The sequence below is a fragment of the Bombus huntii genome, chromosome 11, assembly GCF_024542735.1.
Source record: "Bombus huntii isolate Logan2020A chromosome 11, iyBomHunt1.1, whole genome shotgun sequence".
Classification (NCBI taxonomy): Eukaryota; Metazoa; Arthropoda; class Insecta; order Hymenoptera; family Apidae; genus Bombus; species Bombus huntii.
Genome location: NC_066248.1, coordinates 11,373,926 through 11,395,929, shown reverse-complemented (window position 1 = coordinate 11,395,929; position 22,004 = coordinate 11,373,926). Strand labels below are relative to the sequence as shown.

The window sequence follows — 22,004 nt, the reverse complement described above, 5'->3', positions numbered from 1 at the left end:
GTTTTACTGAATTACCTTTTGTTTATTCTCCCTTTTTTTTATTTTTTGTATTTTCGATGTTTATAATAATAGTATTTGTAATCTTCTCTGTTTGATAATTGTAATAATAGTAATGATTTGTTTTCCCATTGGGATTATAAAATTCCGTTACTTATACAATAATGCTGATTCTGTATCTCCTTATACTTAAACTATTTCATCCTGTCTCATCCTATTTATACCTAGATGTAATCGTTTTATTGCTATCTTAATTCTTATCTTGCTCTATCAGTACACGATAATTGTAAGTGGTTATATTTTATAATCATTGACTCACGCAGATATTTTACATTTATTATTGAAGTTTCATTTGAATATTATTTTATCAGACCATTCGAATTGAATCAAATAAGAATAAAAGACCTTGAGACTTCGCTTTATCGTTATAAAATAAAATATTGAACGCTCGTGACAACAATGACCCAGCCTTTGCTACGCGAACATTGACTTTCATTTTCTCTTCCCTTTAATTTCCCTTATATAATTTCTCTTTTTTTTAACAAATAATATTCCTTAATAAAAAGATGAAAATGTATGTCTTATCTGTCTTCCATCGAACTATATATCTTATTTTATATATTTCTTAAATGATAATATATTTTATTTTATACATGTTATAAAATGAAATATTCAACAGTTATGACTATAATGATCCAGCATTTACTGGACGAAAATTAATTTTCATTTTAGCTACCTTTTAACTTTTCTTACTTACATAATATTCTGTAAATAATATTGCCTAATAAGGGGGAAAATGTATGTCGATTAGAAGGAGATTTCAGAAATTTCCTGTTAATCATACACGGAACACTGTACCCTTTGTTATCTATCTTCCATTGCGCGAAGCGTCCGGGATAATTTCACGTAGATCCTGGAGAACGACGTTTTTCATACTAGTATTCGAGGTTCATGGCTGGCCAAAGCGCATGTTCCACATACTCAGTCGTCGTGGCCGTCTCCACGGACTAATGAACGTGAAACGTAATTGGCAGTTGCGTGCAGCTTCAATTAACGTATTACAAGCGGCGCTCTGTCGGATAGTTTGTGAATTTCATACCAAATTCTTGCTCTGTGACGACACGCTTTAACGGTCCTCTGTCGCGCACCCCCTTTGCTTCCGTTCGTTTTGTATTAGCTTGCACAGGGCGGAATTATTGACACGCTTGCTCGTATATGTGTCACAAATATTTGCCGGTATATGTGTGCATGAAAGTTTCGCCGGAGCTGGAGAGTCGCTTCCAAAACCTTGATCTAAATTAGTTGATCGGCTGGCAAATATCCATTTCCTCGGCAAAAATACCTATAAATCTTAGCCCGCACCCCCGTGTCTCCATTGAATCTTGCAGTCAATCTCGTAACCGGTTATCGCGATTCTAGTGTTCTACGGTCTTCCTTGAAATTTCGGGAAATTTCTGAAGGTTGCTTTAACGTGATGGAAAATAAAAGATAAAAATAGCGAGGATTTAGAAATATAGAAGGACATTATAAGCACATTAACCGCTGCAATTTTCAAATTATTTTGTATAAACCGTCGCTTGTTCCAACATAATGCGTTGTTATATGATATGTATCTTATTAATGGAATTAAATTATTAGCGCTTTGTGGTGCATTCCCACTGCTTTACGTTGTTACTATGATATTAAAAGTACATAGATATTATAAACTTTATTGTTTCTTACCGAGATATCTTAATTAATTCCGGCATTATTAGTCACTGGAGATCCCTATGCTGTCACTGTCAAGTCCATTGTCAGTCACTGGTGACCCCTATGACAGTTAATATATTGATAAAGTGCATGCGCCAGCAAGTAGCCCCTGAAGCAGCAAAGCGTATCGAGTAGATATCACTAACAATGAGCTCGTAATGTGCAAAATTAAACTTCTAAGTTATTAGTCATCGGACATTCCATTGAAATTAGATAAACTGTCGTAAACTAATACAGAAAGCGAGCAAATACGATGAATCAACTCGTGTATTAGTCATACTTCAATCGTCACTAGGATCGAATCTCTTTATTATTAATGCCCGGTTAATCTGCGAAAAGAACGGCTTAAAATAACAGAAGATACGTTAATATATTTGAACAGATTTATCAAATATTGCGAATTTATTCAACGAGTAGAGATTTCATTTGCAAAGGGAGGTAGTTTGATTCAATGGTAAAATGAATTGATAACCGATTATTAGGTATACGATCGTATTAGTTATGCCAGGTCGATCGCGTAACTACACTCGATGTTTTGGCTGATTTTTACTCATTAATCAGATCCACGGGATTAAGTAAATTCGGGATATCGCACGGCATTATAATCCCAAAGCGATGTTACGTACAGAGAATCCCGTGTTTTATCAGAACGTGTAGTATATGCTAATCGATTTCGGGCAAATAAATCCATTACGTGTTGGTGGCGGCGCATTTGGAAATATTGATTTATCTGTGTACGCGTACTTAATGAATACTAATCAATTTAATGCGACCGATTTTGTACTTGACGTCGCTTTGTAGAAATTCCACTCCGCAAGTGCTTGCAAGGAGAAATTAATATTCCGTAGTTTCTTAACCAGCGGTACAAAAATTGTTGTAAAAAGAAAAGAGCACGCAATTAAAAATTTTTATACTTCACACTTACGATCAAACTTTCAAATTTTCAAATTTAGATTCAGATTAAATTCATCATAGATAAGGAGCAACTTAAACGGCGAAGAATCCAAATTCAATAAATCTCGAATCTTCCAAATATGTATCAATAATTGAAATACAATATGTAACCGATTTTCTTTGGAACGGATTTCAACAAGATCAGTTTTACGCTGCGATCGGCGGCTCTCTTTTCGCGCTAAGTCTTTGTACTCGAATCTCGTATCGAGCCTTTTATTTCCGCAAGCGAGAACGTCACGGCAATAGCTTTGATCTCTTTGGAGTGCACTCGAATCGTTCGCCAAGGCCATAGGAATTTTTCTCTTCCCCACAGTCGATCCCCATTGACGTCCCGTTTCGTGCAAGGACGAGCCAGGTCGTTGGGTAATGTACAATGCATTTTCCAGATGGCAAAGAAACGCATTTTCTTCGTGCAGTCATCAAGGCAGACCAGAGGTTCTCGAAACGCGCGGAATTAAAGGGCTCCATCTCGAAAGAAACGTCAGTCGACGAAAGGGTTTCGATGTTAACAGCTTCGTGGATACAAAAAACAAGAAATAAAGAGCAACGAAACGAAAAGGGGTAGAATTTTGGGTTGTTTGCACGATGGTAATCTATAGGTACCTAGCTTGATGTTGAGAGATTTTCAAGAAAATAGAAACGTTGCGCAAATTGAATTTTCTAGGGTAAAATTCGTATTTACTCCAACCGTATGGTAATTCGCTTTGAAATTTTAAGCAGTGTATTCTCTAACCTTTGTGTCGTGTTCCCTGACCTTTCAAATATATCGAGATCGATTAGAGATAAACGTTCTCCTCGAGGCCTTCCCATTTGGTCGAGTAGATCGCACGGAGATAGTGGACGGACGCTCGTGTAATAGTTGGATAAAGCGTTTCACGCACTACATCACCGCACACATCAAGGAAAAGAAGGTTGGAAAATAGAGGGGAAGTAAACTCGCAGCGTTTGATGGAGGACAATCTGAGTTACCTCGTGCTGGGCTATTTCTTTAACTATCATCCATCTTCTTCGAATGAACATCATCTTAATTTTACCGAAATTACAAGTTTCTCTCGTCGAATTACCTATCTTTTATCATTTTAATTCGTAAGTGGCGCTCCTAATTGATATAGTTTGTAGATATTCTTCCTTCGAAGGGAAAGAGTACCGAGATTCGTCTTTCTCTACTGTTTCTACGAATAATCCTCCCACGCTAGTTTTCCTACGCCGTGTCAAAGAGATAGCAGGACGGGCAAAAGCGAGATTCTATCCCGCTAATTTCTCCCCGACTACGATAAATCAGTATGCAAAAGAGCAATAACAGAGATTAAAAGTGTATACGAACTCAACATGTGTTTTATGAACGCCGCTTTTATCTCTGAATTCATTTTTTCAAGTAATTATTTTTTACACCGTTTTCTTCTTAGAGTAATAGCTTAATTTTAGTATACTGCCCGACTTCGTTTCCATTGATGTAAAGCAAGCAAAACGTTACGCTCGAATTCAACGCACGTTTTTACAAATAGATATAAAATATCTAATAAGTTACATGTAACAAACAGTAAATAAGTTATTGAATATAACTTTCGTAATCCATCCGTTCAATGACGTTTAACATCATGTCGGGGCAAAAATTCTGGGAAGATCGAGTGGCAAGAGCGAAAGGGGAAGACAAGGCCTGGATGTTATCGAGAATATCATCCCCGTAATATACCGAAGCGTCTTGTACTTTGACGTCTTCAGAAGCACATTTTTTACGCTCTGTCAGGCAAAGCCAGCGGATTATTTTTCCGTTTTCCTCGACAGCGCACTACCTAGGAACAGGAAGATGAGCTGAGAAGTTGTTTGGACACGAGATCTCCGTATTTTTCCCATCTCCGCCACGCCATTTCCCTTCCTTTCCTCATTTTTTTTCAAAGGGATTACTTCGGCTAGACTAAATGACGGTAAGAGCTACGTGAACGTACCTTCCAGGATGAACATACAACAGAGAATTAGATATCAGTCCGCCTATGCTCGATGTTAAAAATATCTTTCTAGGAATATCGTTCTAGAAATTCGTAACTGGAATTTTTGATCTTCCGAGATGGACAATACCGATGCTTGTTATTTATTTATTTATTTATCTCGCGTAGAACAAACGGATAGATCGATCTCGCGTCTTTAATTCACGATGCAAGAACAACACGCGTTTGATTGAAATAGAACGAAGAGTTTAATATAGCGTTTATTGCGCCAATATGAAAAACACTTGACAGGGAGGCTCTTGTTTCCACGGTTTCATTAGCGAACAATAACAATTATTCGGTAAAATGATACAATTATGTTACAATTATCGAAGTCGTTATTTCAATTTGATTAGATCGTTACTCACAACCATAGACATATATGGTCATAACGCACTCGATATCGGAAAATAAGAAACGTTTTTGTTCCTAATTCATACGGTGCCCGTGTAATTAAAAACTACAAACGTATCGAGTCGAATCGATCCTGTCTAATCTATATCAGTTGTTATTTTGTAGAAATCAAGAGTTCTTATTACACTTTATTGTATGTGTTCTTATTTGTTTTTTAAATCTTTACGTGCAGAGAAACATACTAAGTAACCGTAGTCTATTATCGAATAGATAAAAAATTTGCAACAACATTAATAGAATACAAGTACATTTGCAATTCAAGAAAATTCAAGAATACTATTGGTGTATGTTTTGCAATATTCACCTGAGAAATAAAAGCTTATTTGTGCCTAATCGAACATTATATCTAAAACCTGGGTGACCACTAAATTCGACAACGCAATTCTCGACTTTGATTTCTATCGCATAATCAATACTCGAAAGTACATTGCAAACCATGAATATTAGGATCCCTATCATTTTACCTGCTTATTTAACGTCAAGACAACGGAATATTAGGACTCGTTATATTTATTTGTTGGAAATCTCTAACAAAATTTCACCATATCTTGTATTTTATTACGAGATGCGTATGATACAAATGAAATACCAGATTTATAATAAAATAATTCGAAAGTGAAAGCAGTGAAAAACATTCAATTTATACTGGATACCAATAAATATCCTAATACCTATGGTTAGCAGTGTAATTTTTAAATCCAAATTGCAATTAAATATTGCTTCAAATATCCTACTCTGTGTCTTACGATCGGGGTCTAAAAGCAACGAGGATATATTTAAACGTTAATCTCGGTATATTCGAGGAAAGAACACCTTGGAAGCGAAGCCTACTCAAATATTCATTGACGTGGTAATATCCGGCTTTCTGGCAGGGCCTTGGCACCTTGTCGTCTTCCTCGTTGCCGTCGTCATTGTCACTGTCAGGGAAATTCGGAGAGGGGGAAGGGGATGATTTTTCCTATAGTGGGCATCAAGTTGTTTTGAAGCGAAAAGAGAGGTCGAAGGCGAGAGCTGAATTGCGCCGGAGATATGTCTGGCTAGCGGTGGTGAACGTGGCTGGGGGTGTAGGTGGTTGTGGATCGCGTGTGGGGGTAGATCTTGCGCCGTCCAACCCAGCTGGCAGCATCCCTCGGCACCCCATGGCCCGCCGAGCGAAAGCACTGGCAGTCATTCGCGCGGATCCAAACACGCGGGATCTGTTCCTGTCTTCCGGGAACGTTCGTCCGCAACTTCGTAGTCCCGCGAACGTCACAGCCTCTTGTTTTGCCTTGTCTTGTTGAGATAACGTCTCTCGCGAGGCCAGTGTACCCTTTTACGTTTGCATAATCGTACAAATCCCAATTTCTTCTTTTTTTTTATTTTATTTTGTCTTGTATCGAGAGATCCTTTCAGGAACAATTTTCCCAGACGTTTCGTTGTTGCCACCATAGCTTGAAGACAGAGATCGAAGGTTATTAGATAATTAATCGAAGTAGATCCTCTTTTGATAGATGAATAAGCATTAACGCTGAAAATCCAGAAGCTTCGTGAATAATATACGTCACTATCGAGCTTCCGCTATCCGGGATTTTGGTTCTTGTATTTACCGCGGGAAAATGTGATTTTTTAAGCATACGAGTACTTTGTGCTATTGTATGTTGAACATTCTCGAACAGTGTGAATACTGTGAATAGGTAAACATTAATGGATATAGTTTCGTTTTCGAAGTCCGCGTAACGGTGTAGGCAAAAGAGAGTATTCGACGGACAACGTCACACGGATATGCGTCACGATTATGCAGGGAACGCGCGCGGTCGGATTGCGCTGCACAATGGTCGCTGCACATTGAATCGCGATTCCAAGGTCACAAATCTAACGATTCCTTCGCGGAACTCACGTGGTACGGTCGCCACCTGCACAGTTGGCTGAACCTTTTCCGAATCGGCTGAACGGGGAATCGAGAAATGCTCTGTGAAAGTTTGACGTTAATCCAGGAATGAAAATAGTATATTGCTAGAAAACTATTGAGACGTTATCAACGTTTATTTTAAAAATATAGAAAATGCAGATATTTAATGTAACGATACGTGAAATATAATTATTCACGATGACATTGTAAATTTAGAGTATTATTTTATTTATCTATTACGTGTATTATTATAGTATATCGTGATAAGAAGCTCAACGAAACGTTTTTAATCGAAAGATTAACTTCAAAAAGTGAAAAGCGACGTCGAAGATCGAAAGGGGTTGTGCAGTCTAGACGTGATCTGTACTCTGTTGTATGAGCTGCTGTGTTGTCGTAGTGAAAAATAATCGGTTAGCAACCTGGAGTGCCAATGCGGATCACGTGTGCCGCCCGTCTTCATGGGGATGGGCTTTAACGATAAGAAGCTGAGGAGATTACGAAGATTGCGGCTCTTTGGCCGCGCCAAAGTCTACCTCACGGTCCGCTGGCCACAGCTGGTGGGTGCTTAGAGCAATCGCATGTACATTTTCCCTGCTGTCTCGTTTTCCGATAATTGACATGCGCGAGAAAAGAGCTAGATCTCTTTCCTTGCAAGTTAGATCGGTCTTAGACTTCTAATCTAATTTGATATTATTGGCATAGACATAGTTTAAATGTGAATGAATAGAACTAGTACCTTTTTTTGTTAGTATTATTATTATTATTATTTATAGAAACTAGAACTTTCTCTTTTTTTATTTAGTATTGTAATTTACTGACACCATGAATATTGGAAATGTTCGTGTGAATATTATCTTTATAACAGCAATTTCGAGAGGTGTTATGGAGAGAAAAAGATAAGACATTTTATTTGCGTGGTTGTGAGCTGCATTAGGAAACGAGTTCCAGAAAACGTTAATTGTACGTGATGATTATTAGGGGATGAAAGTTCACGTTTGGATACACAACTGTGGCATTCAAAACGCACATCACGTAGAATACGTTGATTTTCAGCTAGAATTAGCATCGCGAATAACAGTCTGCGAAAATCGAGATAATACTAACGTTTCGACATTGAGACATCTTATTTCGCCCTTACGTTCTTTGTTAATAATAATTTTTAACCTGATGAGAACGATCAACCACTGAAATTCTAATTGACATTTCTAATGACATTTCTAATTGAACGAAATTTTAATTTTAGTATGATTATTTTTTCATATCAGAGATATTCTTGCCTATCTTTTACAATTCTCAAATGACTTTGAGTCGTAAAATCCATAAATTATAATTATATTATGCTATCAAACGAAGGTTGCACGATTTTTCAGTTCACTGTCCGCTACTTTGATAAAGAATCTCGCTTTACACAACTTACATCGGCGCTATTTTTGTTCGGCATTTTCTCAGTGTCGTCGATGTCCCTTGTAATAATGTTTGATATCGTGTGGCTTATTTTTGCTCCGGCAGCTCCATTAATAGGCGCAATTAAAATTCCCTTCGCGCTCAGGCAATTTCACAGCCAAGGAAATCTCGGACCCTCGTTTCTGTTTATTTTTATCATGCCAGACTGCTCGGTAAATATTCTCAGAGTTCTCCATGATTATTAGAGATTTTCCACCTTGGATATGCATATATACATCATAACGAAAACTCTTTTTTACGGAACGCTATCTGAAATGAACTACAAGCAGCTATAATATTCTACGAATTCATACATTGCGGAATAATTAAATTAAATATTAATTGGAATTCGAAATTAATGTAATAATCTGATGGTAATAATATGTGAATATCTTCAATTATATTTTACACTTCGAATTAAGAGCGAAATTTTGATCGTAATTTAAAGTGATAATCTTTCACGTAAGTAAGATGTTTTAATTACGTTTGAAGTAGTATCGTATGAAACGCTTTAAGTTTTACAGTTTTATATAAATCCTGGACAAAGTAACTAACAGCTTGTACGGTATTTCGAATTTATTTTCTTCTCTAAAGGTCGCGTATAATGTATGATGTAAGTGACAGCAATTTTGGTGCCCTACCGTTCCTTAATCCGATTTAAGCAACGTCAGGATCGAATGTAGACACGACTTCTCACGTTTGTAATTTTTACTCCCCGCCGTAGCAAACAGCTTACCCGTGGAAAATCTGCCCACCCGACGTCCACAGAAAGTCAACGTTGAGAATGCAGGGTATTTCCGTCACGTGCATCTCTAAACACGACTCGCCGACTATGCGGCTATTCCATTCGAACCGAATGTCCGAGATGTGCGGAGTTCTTGTGCGACGTTATGCCACCTACGAATATCTTTAAAATGATCTTGAAATTGTTTAACCTTGAAACAGTCATGCCGATATTTTTTTCATTGATGAAGCAGGTGTTAAGAAACATTTGGAAGATTCTCTTATATTATTATTATTTATGAAACAAATTGATCGACTTCATGTTTTGTGAATTTCGTGTTTGTAAATTTCCGAATTTTATTATATGAGTATACCTATTTATTGGCGCTCAATTAAAAAAAATATAACTTACCTTCATGACGATAATTACGTAGTAAATTCTAACATAAATTTGAAAGAATAATGCTTATAATTCTCTCTACTTCCCAATTTGTGAAATTAATCAGCGTGGCTTCTAAACAATTCATATATCATTGATGGAAGATTGATTATGTTTGCGCTTGTTCAAAAAGTTCATAGTAATAGCTGTAGTGTTTTATTAGCTAATTAAAAATTAGTAACGTTATGAATGAAGTATCGCGCGTGTTTCGTGCGGAACGGGAACCTTGATTTACGAGCAATAACGTTTCAAGAATAGCCGAGGCAGCGTGGAAAAGTGGAAGTACCTAATCCAATATCACACGGGTTGTCTCAATCAATTTCTTAATGGAGGGCGGGATGAAAAATTCAGAATTTCATTTTATGAAACAAGACGGATCCGTCGTAACAAGCGTACCAGCCATCGATTCGATTTAGCTTGGAGATACGCAGAGGATCGCCGGCTGTTCTTCGAATTTATTCAACGCAACGATACCGTAACTACTGCACGTACATCCAACAAATTTCAACAGCGCGGGGCCTTTTTATTCTTTTACGCTTGTGGATCCTCGTAACGTGATGGGCCACCATTTTCTGACCTCTTCTCCTTTCGAAACTGAATTTTCCGTACGTGCATACTCTCCGTTAAAATATTTCTCTGCTCCAAAGAACTCGCCTTCTTTACTATATCATCGAAATTTCTTCGGCTAGCTGTGACGGTTGCCTCCTTGGAACGCTTCGAATATAACCGAGATCCACTTTTAATCTAATTAAGCTGCGTAATTTATGGCCAACCGTGGAACGTGGGGAATTTCATTAAGGCGATATCGGCAGTTCTTCCGGCGTGTGGCGAATGAAGTCGAGTCTTTTGTTAAAATTTGGTTTCAAAATTACGGCCGAAGGGAGGAAATGTTGACAGCGTGTTTCATAAAAAGGAGAAGAAGGAAGAGAACGAAAGGCAGGCTCGGTTCGACGTTGTCGAATAATTTCAAATGAAAATCCTGCCCGCGTTTCTATTTTTCGTCTCTTCAGGATTCAAATGGAAAACCGCCGCGTATCCCGTGAAGACGTTCAAATATTTCTTGATGTATTTCCGGCCCGATACACCACAATCAGGTAGCGATTTCTTTCCCTTCTTCGGGAAGGGAATATAAAATACCTTTCTCCGACTTGACGGATCGAGTCGTAAAAATTTCCGTGTGAAACTTACGTCTCTCTTTTTTTACCCTTATTAAAAGAGGAGAGAAATATAGGAGAGAAAATGAAAGGACGAATAAAAATTTCAAGTGGCAGGGAATGCGACGGAAAAAATTTGAGTTTTATTACGCGACTTTTCGCGATCAACTTTCTCATATTCTACGGCTTAAGAATTCATTTGCATTCAAATTCAACCCATTCTACGTAATCTTTTAAATCTTCCCGCAGAATCGTTCGGGAATTCGCCAATTTCTATACCCCGTTCGCCTTCACACGCGCAATTTCTTTCGTTTGTTGGCCAATTTCTGCGTGTTTCCCCCGTATTCGATATTTCGTTTACATTTCCCTTTACGAAAACTCATCGATACGGAAGAAGACGCGACTCAAAGCGTTTCTACGAATTTCAATCCAGCATTAACGTTAAGCGGTGTCCGTGAAATTACGAAAAAGTAGATGGATCGGACGTTATCGTTTCTCGTCTATTGCGTTTCGTGCTCGGCTGCTTCCGAAAAGTATAAGAATGCGCAATAGCTGAAAAACCAAAGATTTCTTAGCGTTTGAGGAAAAATTACACGCCCCGTTAAACGTCCCCTACCTTGTTTCCTTATTCTATCGTCCCGGCAATTTTACGAACGCGTTTAAGACGTTCCTCAATGCTGTAAATTAATTCTCGCTTCAATGGAATTTACATAAAAGAAATTGAAAAGCATGACTTTATATCGAGGCAAAGTTGCTAGTTTTAAATATTTGTATCGTTTCATTATAATCTCGAAATACCGCTATGTGTAGCACGTGTTGCAACTTATATTATAATATTTATGACGTAGAAGAGTAGTTAGAAAAGTCGTTTAGCATAACGTTATATCTTCGAGTTTGGTATTAACTTTCCACGATTAGTTAAAATTTATACCGTTAATCGCATAGGTTGTTTATAACGATGAAAGATTAAGACTCGACGAATGTCCAGACAGAAACAGAATAGATTAGCAGTCGCGAAAAAAGATACTTCGCTTGCGAGCGACAGCTTACCTCATTATAATGGATCTCATTACTTTTATCGCCAAGACATGTATCTGGTCAAAGTCGAAATTGCCTTTCGCTCTTTTTGCTGCTTTTTCTCTGGTGCTCTCGCGGGGCCGAATTCGTTAACAATCTACATGCAAAAATTTTGGCTGACTCGCGTTATTCTTCGCCCCCGAACGCCATCGAGGGTCTCTTTAATTTTTCTTGAAGATTCTGAACGAGATAGATATCGTGATTTTACTGCAACTGACGTACGTTCTCGCTGGGTCCTCAATTTCTTCTCATACTTTGATATATTATACCATTATACTATCTATACTTATATTTATCGTCTAATATGATTTTTTTGCAGATATTAGTATTACTTTTGAATGAAGATAAAGCTATACGAGATATAATAACAGACAGTTAGAACTGTTTGATCATATCGAAACAAATATTGGAGACACTATTGAATTTGTTGCGAGCTTCGTTTAGCGTGGAACATGATATAATTCAGTTATTCGAATTGAACCTCCTTTGTATTCGATAATATTCAAAGTAATGTACCTATGTATCTCGCATAATGTAGGTATTATGTGTATCCGTATGAATCTAAGCGTTCTACGATTGCAAACTGGCATGAAACGAACGATTATCGGTAAGCGTTAATGAAATGTTAAACTTTTTACGCGTCGCCAAGTACGCGAGCCAGGAGAATGACAAATACGGATACATCCGAAATATTCGGTGACCCGTATAATGATATGATTACGGAATTGTAAAATTATATTTGTACGGCTACGATATTTATTGCGAGGCCGTTCTGAAATTACATATTTGCGCACTATGCACTTGGAAAAGCGTGTGCACGTACACGCGCACATTTAGTCGCGCATTTGCTTTCTTCTCGCACTGGAAAATTATGTTTTTCCCAAACGCTCAAGAATTTTACAATTTTACAATTACCTGCGAACAAAATCGCGCGTTTATCAAAGGCAATTAAATAACTTTATTGTTTCAGCGCAAGAAGATTTTGGCGGTTTAACATTGGAACTATTGTTCCAAAAATATTTCAGACTTCCTTGCAGACTCAGAATACACATTTATCGCTGTTGTCTTAATTTTGTTATATTTTGTATTCGCGGTGCGATTCTTAAATCGTAAAGATGACGACGAAAGAATGTGTCACAAGAAAATATGCATTGATATTGCACGGAAAATCGGGTGGTTAATTATGCGGTAATTGCAGTCGTGAGAACAACAGTGAACAACTACAAAAGATCTTGATTAAAACATTTAGCATAACAATGCTGGTGGTTTCAGCCTGTGAATTACGGGCATACACCGTAACTATAGACCTTTTTAATAAACGGGGCTAATTTATTGCACACGTGATTTCTGAAAAGAATCACTGCAATTATCAACGATGTGCTGACCTGAATTTCGTTATAAATTCCGCTACATCTATGGGAGATTTATAATCCGAAATATCTCAGAAACGAGGAATTATAAATTTTTAATCGCATTTCGTTGACTTTGAATTGCATTTTATAACAGCTGTAGGTGATATAAAAATTCGGGGAAGAATATTTAATTCATTAAAATCCTGTGAATTTAATAACTCTCCACCGTAGATATTAAAAAATGCACGAAAAGGATTCTTCATTGTCGTATACCTGTAAGAAAAATATAGATTTTTGGCTTTTCCAGCAGATCAAGTCGATGAAATTGAATTGCGGCCAACTCAGCAATAAAGCAAACCACAGATATCCGTGGCATTTTGAAAAGAATACGGGGTCGAACACGATATCCATACCGAACTGCAGGTTGTATGGTTAACAAGCAAAGAAGACGTTCGGGGCCATTTCTGAGCCTCGTTATTGGTACTTTAAACCTACAGAAGCGCGCGCGATATACTATGTTTACGGATCCGCGCACGAAACGAGGAGGATCCTTGGGAACAACATTTAGCTCTGAGAGATACGATCGAAGATTAACCAGCTGGTACCACACGGTTCGACGTGGTACCATGCAAGACCAAAGAAGTGGCCTTGTAGTCGTTTCGGTACCTGATATTACTATTTTCCGGTATACTGAAGCACTAATCTAGGATCCATTTAGTAAAGATATGTTGTATAATCAATATAGCAATATACATAAAAGATGATTACAAGATAATATTGTATTATGCTTTTTGGAACTGTTATACAAACTATACAACATTTTTACTAATACAATGCTTAATTCAAATCCTAAATAAAGGAAAAATAGTATTACTTGGAAAATCATCATTACGAAAGTTAAAATATATCCAAAATAAGATATGTGTGTGAATATATCCAAAAAGATGTGTATGGAACTATTTTGAAAATCATCACAATAAATATGCGTGTCAAAAAATAACAAAGAAAAGGTAAAAGAGACAGAAGAGATAGATCGGTTATGGTTGAACAATGACTTTTGATCGATTAGAATCGTTCGAAGGGATTAAATAAAACCTCGAACGATGGATAGTCGCGTTATTGGCCGCAAGTGTAACTAGACGTAACACGTTAATGCTCGAGTGTGCAACACACGTTGGTGCAAGTCCATCTGCGAAACAACGGTGGAGATGTAACGCGCACGACAATCGATTTGGCAATGAGCCTCGTGATTCCATGTAGTTTATCCCTTCCACAAACGCGATACCGGCGAACTGCATTGTTTTGTCAATACGTTCAGATAACCCGCAGTCAAAGTAACACTGCTGATTCTTTCAAGAGATCGTCCGTGATACTCGGATCGTGATACCCGATTGAAATTTACGCACGCTGTTTATCGTTCATGGTCGTCAAATCATTGAACATCATCGTCAAACAAGATAGCTCCAAATGTTTTCTAAAGAAATCGTATTGTATTGTATTTGTATTTTGTTATATTACAACAAATATTATATAATATTGGTATATAATATTTCGCAAACTTTAGTAATGTGATTTGAAGCAAAAAAGCAGTTCTAAATGCAGCTTTTATATTAACATGTCTCATTAACAGAAGAGAAGAATTCCTTTTTTTAAATAAGAAAGTTGAATATGCGGGCGAAATTAAATTTAGGAATTGCTTCGTGTTCCTTTGTTCGTCTATTCGAATATGAAAATCGTATTAAAACTAGAAACGAATAACGATATTTCTTTATTGACGACATAAATTGACGTTACGCTGAATCGGACACCTCGTCCGATATTGATTAATCGCGAATCTATATTCCGCGAGGTGGATTATCGCACTTGTCCTCTGTTGACGGCAGTTTATCTTGGACGCTTTCGTCGGACCTGAATAATTTATCAGAAATGGATATTCACTGATTCACAGATCCTTTTTCATATTCAGACTAAAGGAGAAGAGGTATCAAAGGCAAGATCGTACTCCTTGTAAAATAGTGACGCTTTAAATAAAAGACACGTTACTATTCGACTCGTATTATTATCGAACGTAAGCACGAGTAATTACGAATTACACGCCTGATAGTGAATGTTTACATAATTTTTCTGGTACAGTAATATTCATTTAATTGTACGCTTCATCAAATATTGAGAATTTTAATCAAAGAATAAAGAATAAAATTGCTCGCGATAATGAATATTAATTAAAGGAATTTTGAGTAGCCAGCTAAAATACTACACTTTATCTAATAAAATCGTGTGTGTATTATTTTTTACTATTTAACAATTCTTTATTTTTATATGCAATATACCTGCAAAATATTGATTTCACCTGGTCGTTAAATATATATAGGAAAATGGATTGAACTTTCACAAAATTGAAACTTGCGAACAGCTAATAAAAAATAAGAAAACAGGCTTAAAAAATGAATTTCAAAATACAGATGACAAGAATGTCTATACATATTTGATCTGAAATTAAAAGGAAAACGAGCTTGTCGACGAAAGACGTCGCACCTATTGAATATCAGCTTGAATGCCACTGCTGAATAAAGAATTAGAGCGGCGATTGCAGTTGCAGGTTACGCCGATCGGTTGATTCTAGTAATGAAAATTTTAATACCCCACTCGACTACGACTGAGCTTCATAATTTATACGTTACATCAAGCGTCACATTGCAGACGAGATTCATTAAATTATTAAGTACAATAACGCTTCGGATGAAATGAATTTCTGACATGAACAGGCTTGGCACATGTATCCGTACGGTACGCCTTTAATTGAAAATTTATGTAGAAGATGCTCGTTAGCCCACATTCGCTTTTCACTTTCGATATTTTGTCTAGCATTGGTGTTCATAATGTTTTGAAGATTTAATTGATGTTCGTCAATCCGACATTTAACAGATCCTCAGAATTAGATAACTCTAAAGAAATTCTAAATAAATGTTTTAATAACTATACTTATAATTTCATATTATTTCAAATAACGGAAGAAATTATTCATTAGAACAAGGATGTTGGAATAGATACATCTTTGTATATTTTTATAGAACGTTCTTACATCTTTTGTTATTTGATAAAATGATGTGATTTTGTTTTAACAATGACTAGCTACAACTTTTGAAAACACAAATAATTTTACCTCAATGATTGTCAATATATTAAAAAGGAAGAAGTATTGAAAGGAAATGTGAAACTTCCTTTGAATGTTTCGGACGATTGTACCTGCGATTGGAAAAGGAAGTGATCGGTGCGACTAGTCAGCAAAATTGCATATTTACTCGTCGAACGGAAAAGTATACGCGAAACATACGACAAGTTCGTTAACGATGCTTGTTTCCATGAGGCGAAATATACGACATCTCCATTTACGGATGTGCGTAGCATGTGCATGGGTTTGGTTTAGGTTTACACTACAAACTCGGTTCGCCGTTGCATAATGTGCTTTGTGATCGTCGTCTCACGTAACCTTATCGGTTGACCATTGTGCCATTAAAATAGCCAGTAGACCCAAATTGATCGAATTCGAATATCTCTTCATCGAAATGTTTGTTACTCTTCAGAAAACAATGAAACAAGAAAGAAGTACCTAAAATGTATTCGATTGCGTAATCCTTTTGTTTATGTTTTTATCGCGACAGGAGTGCATTCAATAAACATTCCTTGCGTAATAAATATACAGATGTGCGTGTAGATTGATAATTTGGCAAACTCATATTGCATCGTAAATTCATTGAGTGCAAAATATTTTTAACTTCTATGGTCTCGAAAGATTTCTGGGGTTGACATGTATCCTGGAATCCGAGAAACCAAGCATTCAAAGACTTAGGGATTTCGAAGTTATGGAAGATCCTAAGTACCAAGAATCTTCCAAGCTTCTGACCCTAGAACCCTTCCGAAATCTTTGAAACATTTGAAATCACTTGGAATCCTCGGATCCCTACTGAACCCGCCATAATACCCTGAAACCCCTATAATCTCTAAATCTACGATTCCTTGAAACTTGTAGAATTTTTGAAAATTCGGAATTCCCAATTCTTTGAAATATCGTAAAATATCCACAAATATATCAGACTTTAAATATTTTCATGCTATTTTCGAGCTCCTATTTTCTTTCACTCAGACACCAATTAAACTTCTCGTACACGAGATTCGTGACATTATCTAGAATTATTCCTGGTGTATAACTAGCACGATTCATCAAACTTTCGACCGAGTCTTGTTTTGATAGCCATGGAATCGTGGAATCCAGTAGAAAGCATCGTTGAATGAGTGATGTTTAATCGCTTGGGGCTCAGATAACGTTCACAGAGCTCCGGAACTAATTAAATAGGCCGCGAAGCGGTAGTAATATAACGCGTTACGAGTGCGGCACTCGGCAGTGTCGAGGACGCCGACATTCAATGATGTTAGCGACGCAATGAAATGTCAGTCATCGTTCTAACTGGTATGTGTGAACAATGGAATGGCCCGGCCACTCGAATATCCCCGATATATTTCAGCATCGAGCACCAACGGTCCTGGCCAAACGGCGAATCGCCGACGATTGAATTACGTTAACCGTGACAGCAAAATATCCTCGAATTGAGGAGTCGTTGCAGTCACGTCGACGGCCATGTTGTTCGACAGCGAGGGGGCTCGACGATCGCTCGTTTCTACCTTGATTGTCATAACGACAAAGAGTATAAAGTACGTGATTCTAATTTGTAATTTTCGTTGGTAGATTTAATGGACGCATGAGAAAAATTATAATCATTATGATAATGGAATTAAAGTAGGAATTAATTTGATATTTGTTTCTTGATTTTGTCTTCGAGGAGTTAGAGCATTTATGTGCTCTCTTCCGTATGGCGAATGTAGTGATAATTGCTGTATAATACAGTTGAGATAGTTTAATAGTGTTACCATTATCCTTCAACCGTGTCTATTGCAGTAACTATAGAGACACACCGCCGAGATGCAGACTCGATTAATCGCGTAACCCGGTCAAAAAGTATTTTATCCCATTGTTCCATTAAAACTTTTCGTAACTTAGCCTAATTCGATCGTTTATATTTTCAAAGTCGACGCTTTACTCTTCTCTACGAATTTGTAATCCGACTCGAGCGTCAACATCGAGACCGACTCTTTTAAATTTCAAACTTTTACGTCCTTAACACGATCAGTGTCGTTGTGAAACGTTCTATTTTATTTAATTTACAATTTATTTTATTTAATTTAGAAAATATAATCGTATATTAAAATATCACTTCACTCGAAGTTTCAATGAAATTTCTTATTCTTCTATCATAAAATGAATCTATTGTCATTTCTCACACATAACAACTATTTACTTGAGAAATATTCTCGTTTACATTGAACAGAAGCTTGAAGCAATCCTGAAACTTCGACTTTTGCGTATGGGACGAGCAAAAGTGTTCGTAAAGAACGTTTTACAGTAAGAGAACCGGAATCGAAGCAGCTGACACGGCTCTTGATAAACCCGCGGGTCGAAGATCAAAGATAATCAGGGACCATGACGCTCTCGAATATTGCCCTTGCTGTGACAGCAGGAGAGTGTATTTGCTTTTCGTCTCGTGCCTCTGCGAGTACGAGAGATGGAAAAAGAGAAGTCGGAAGGGAAGGAGGAAAAGATTGAGGGACAAGAGGCCGACTGGGCTGCCAAGTCTCCGAGTGTACTACTCATGTCGACCTCGCTTCAATCAGCAATTTACCATTTCTAGCCGTTAGAAACGTCTACGCACTGCAGATTCTTATTCGGTTGCAATTTCCGCAACTCGCGACAATATTATCTGGAGTTGTGTAAGACACAGGTACAATCCTTGCTAACGTCGAGAATAAAGTTTTCCGTGTAAATAGTAAAGGGTGAATATAAAACTTGAACTAAAGTAGAGTTATGAATAGATAACGAGGAGGTAAGTTGAAGGATATACAAAGCATGAAGTTTAGCTTAGTTAAGAGAATTTACGAATAATGGATTATTTACAAACTAATAGAAACACTATTAAAGTCAATTTTGTAGCCGTCTGAAAATTAGCTTTCAACGCGATTGTAGTACATGAAGTATTACATAAGAGCGGCGAAACTGCACTAATGTATCAAATCACGTAAAAGAATTATATAAGAGTCTTCTAACACGAGGATTAAACCCGATTCAAAGCACGAAAAAATTTCAAGTGCAACATATACGATCAGTGCTCATCCATTCTGTTTCATTAATTACATTTCCTAGGAAAACACTTCGACACGGATCCTCGTTATCTTCCGAAAACTCAGCCGATATTAAGACTCGCCAATTAATTGAACGACACCCAGAGTGTCTGAAGTTCGCTTCTTGTAGCAATAAAAAAGAAACGAAGGTCACTGATTCAACGTCAGACGCTTTTTTTATGCTACGGCACCGATTTTCCTCACGTAATTACGTTAATTCGATCTCGAAGTCGTTTCAACCAGTATTGGATCGCTCTTGACCCGATTGAGGAACCGTGGAGTTAAAATTCAAGGCGACGGACAAGTACGACCCAGGTACACGCAACCCCTCCATATACGTATTTCCCACCCAGAAATTCCTCTTTCGTTTCTTCTGTTCTTTTCTTCTTTTTCGCCAACTACGAATGTTCAACGCAAATCGAATCCCGTTTCGTTGGCCGGAAAATGCCGCAATGCGTCCGACACACAGAACATCTGAACATCGTCCCGAGAGTTTTCCTTGCGTTCTCGAATCCGTGAAACGATCGTTTGATCGATAACAGCCGGGCCTCGATCGTCAGGCTCATTCAACCCCCTCGTGTGTTCGCCCGCGCTATCGAATCGTTTTCAAGAGGGTGGGTTCACGCATGAACGCGCCTCCGATTTAAACGGCGAACCCGTGTACAAATTTGTTTGCCAGTCGCGGTGTACCGTACCCCCGTCGGGACAATCGGAGCTTTTCCTGCGTGGCTTCCATGTTTCACGTGGAAATTCAAGCTGTTTTTTCTACGAGGAAAACCGACCTTTGTACCGTGAAGTGTGGTTTGCTTTTGTACGGAGAAAGGGAAATGTTAAAGATTGGAGTGGTTATACGGGCGAATTTCTAGACTCTTTTAACTTTCATTTCGTTGACATAGTATCTACCTTTGAGTCACCTTATTTACTCCGGTGTTTGCTACGGGCCTGTTACAGTGTTTCGTAAATCACTTGTTTCATATATTCTAGAGATAAAACAAGAGCGGAAAATAGATCGTGGTGGAGTCTAAGAATCCTTGTCAAAGAGCTGTTTAATGGAGTACTCTGGAAAATAAAGGAACTCAAAGGTACAATATTCCACGTAATATGATGTGTTGCAGTATTTTTGCAACTGTGATCATGCTTTATTTATACCGACTCGATTTTCGAATAGGCAACTTCTTTTATGCGTCACATTCGGGCCACCCTCGTGAAAGGACTCGCCTTCGAGCATTCAGCCAGAAACGGTCCGAATGAATTTTTCCTCTGAAAACAGGCTGTTAATTTAACGAGCTGCCTTTGATCGTCTTCGAGTCTGTTTTTATCGTCTCGATGGCTCTTCGAACAGAGAAAGAGGTTCCCCCCAGGCAGTGAAACTAGCCACCTTTTGTCCTAGCCATCTCGATGTCCTAATCTCACTATATTCCGTTCAACCTTTTTCATTCTTCGAAAGGTTCTGCCGCAGACGAGCTCGCACATTGTGATCGAATTGATTTTTTGTACGATACAATTTGTTTTTGATGATGTTTTCGTCGTCCATTAATTCTCAGTATTAAGCTGAAAGCTTTCGATATGATAAATAAATCGTGATTTAGATACAGCAAAGATACATCTAAGATTAAATTAGATCAAAGTAAAGATTGATTTATTCATTATTATTTATGTAATAGTACAAAAGGAAAGGAACTTACAGCCAGTAAACTGTATAGGGGAAAAATAGCCAAAATTGTTATAACTAATATCTGGGTATAGTAATGAAATTAGAATACAAAGTTTCTTACAAGTGGCAGAATCTTTATCTTTTAATCAAGCAATCAAGCATTTTGCTGTTTGACAAATCGTCAAATTGCAATGGAATGTTAGTTCGTTAACGATCGTCAGAAAGGGACCATATCAAAAATGATAAAGAATCGAGAAGAGATATGATCGTTCTTGGTAAGTTGGTGAGAAGTAATTAGACGAAGTTGAGGGTGGCAATTAGTAATGATGGCAGAGAGGGCGAATAAGAGAAAATGAGAGACAGGGGAGTAACGAAATGCTACCCGAATCGGAAGAGTCCAAAGTGTTCAATTAACGTGATAAGCTCTGGGTAAACTCGTTACTTGCATCCCGAATTTCGTCCCCTCTGAATTCGAATTGGTAAACGTAATAATTTAAGGAAATTCGAATCTTACAATCTCTTCTGTCAAATAGTTGTCTAATATATATCTTTCATAGCGAATTTCGGAACTCGTAATCTCTTCTAATTAAATCAAATAATTATTTTTCACTCTACAGTAGTGTTGATTCCAAATTGATATGTGATTGCCATAGTCAGAGAACTATATAGAGTACTAAGAATAAAGCGTATAAAAGTTGAACTATAGTTAGCACAAGTATGAATAAAGGATGATACTATGCATATGAAGGCTAGGAAAACAAAGCTGCTTCGATTGAAATTCTCGTGAGTTCGTCTTGAGAGTTATTTAAAATTTTCCATGCTTGTTTGCGTTTGCAATAAATGATTCAACGAGTTTGCAACAGTGAACGGAATAAATCTGTGCGCAGAAATGAAAGGGCAGCATGGTGAAATATCTTCCACGTAAACAAATCTGAACAAATAAT

The 22,004-nt window shown here is 37.4% G+C and overlaps 1 protein-coding gene across 26 annotated transcripts in view; it reads left to right on the top strand.

Moving 5' to 3' along the window:
* Positions 1-22,004, top strand: part of LOC126871101 (disks large 1 tumor suppressor protein) — a 529,262-nt gene that overhangs the window by 344,515 nt on the left and 162,743 nt on the right. The gene's annotated exons all lie outside the window — the stretch shown is intronic.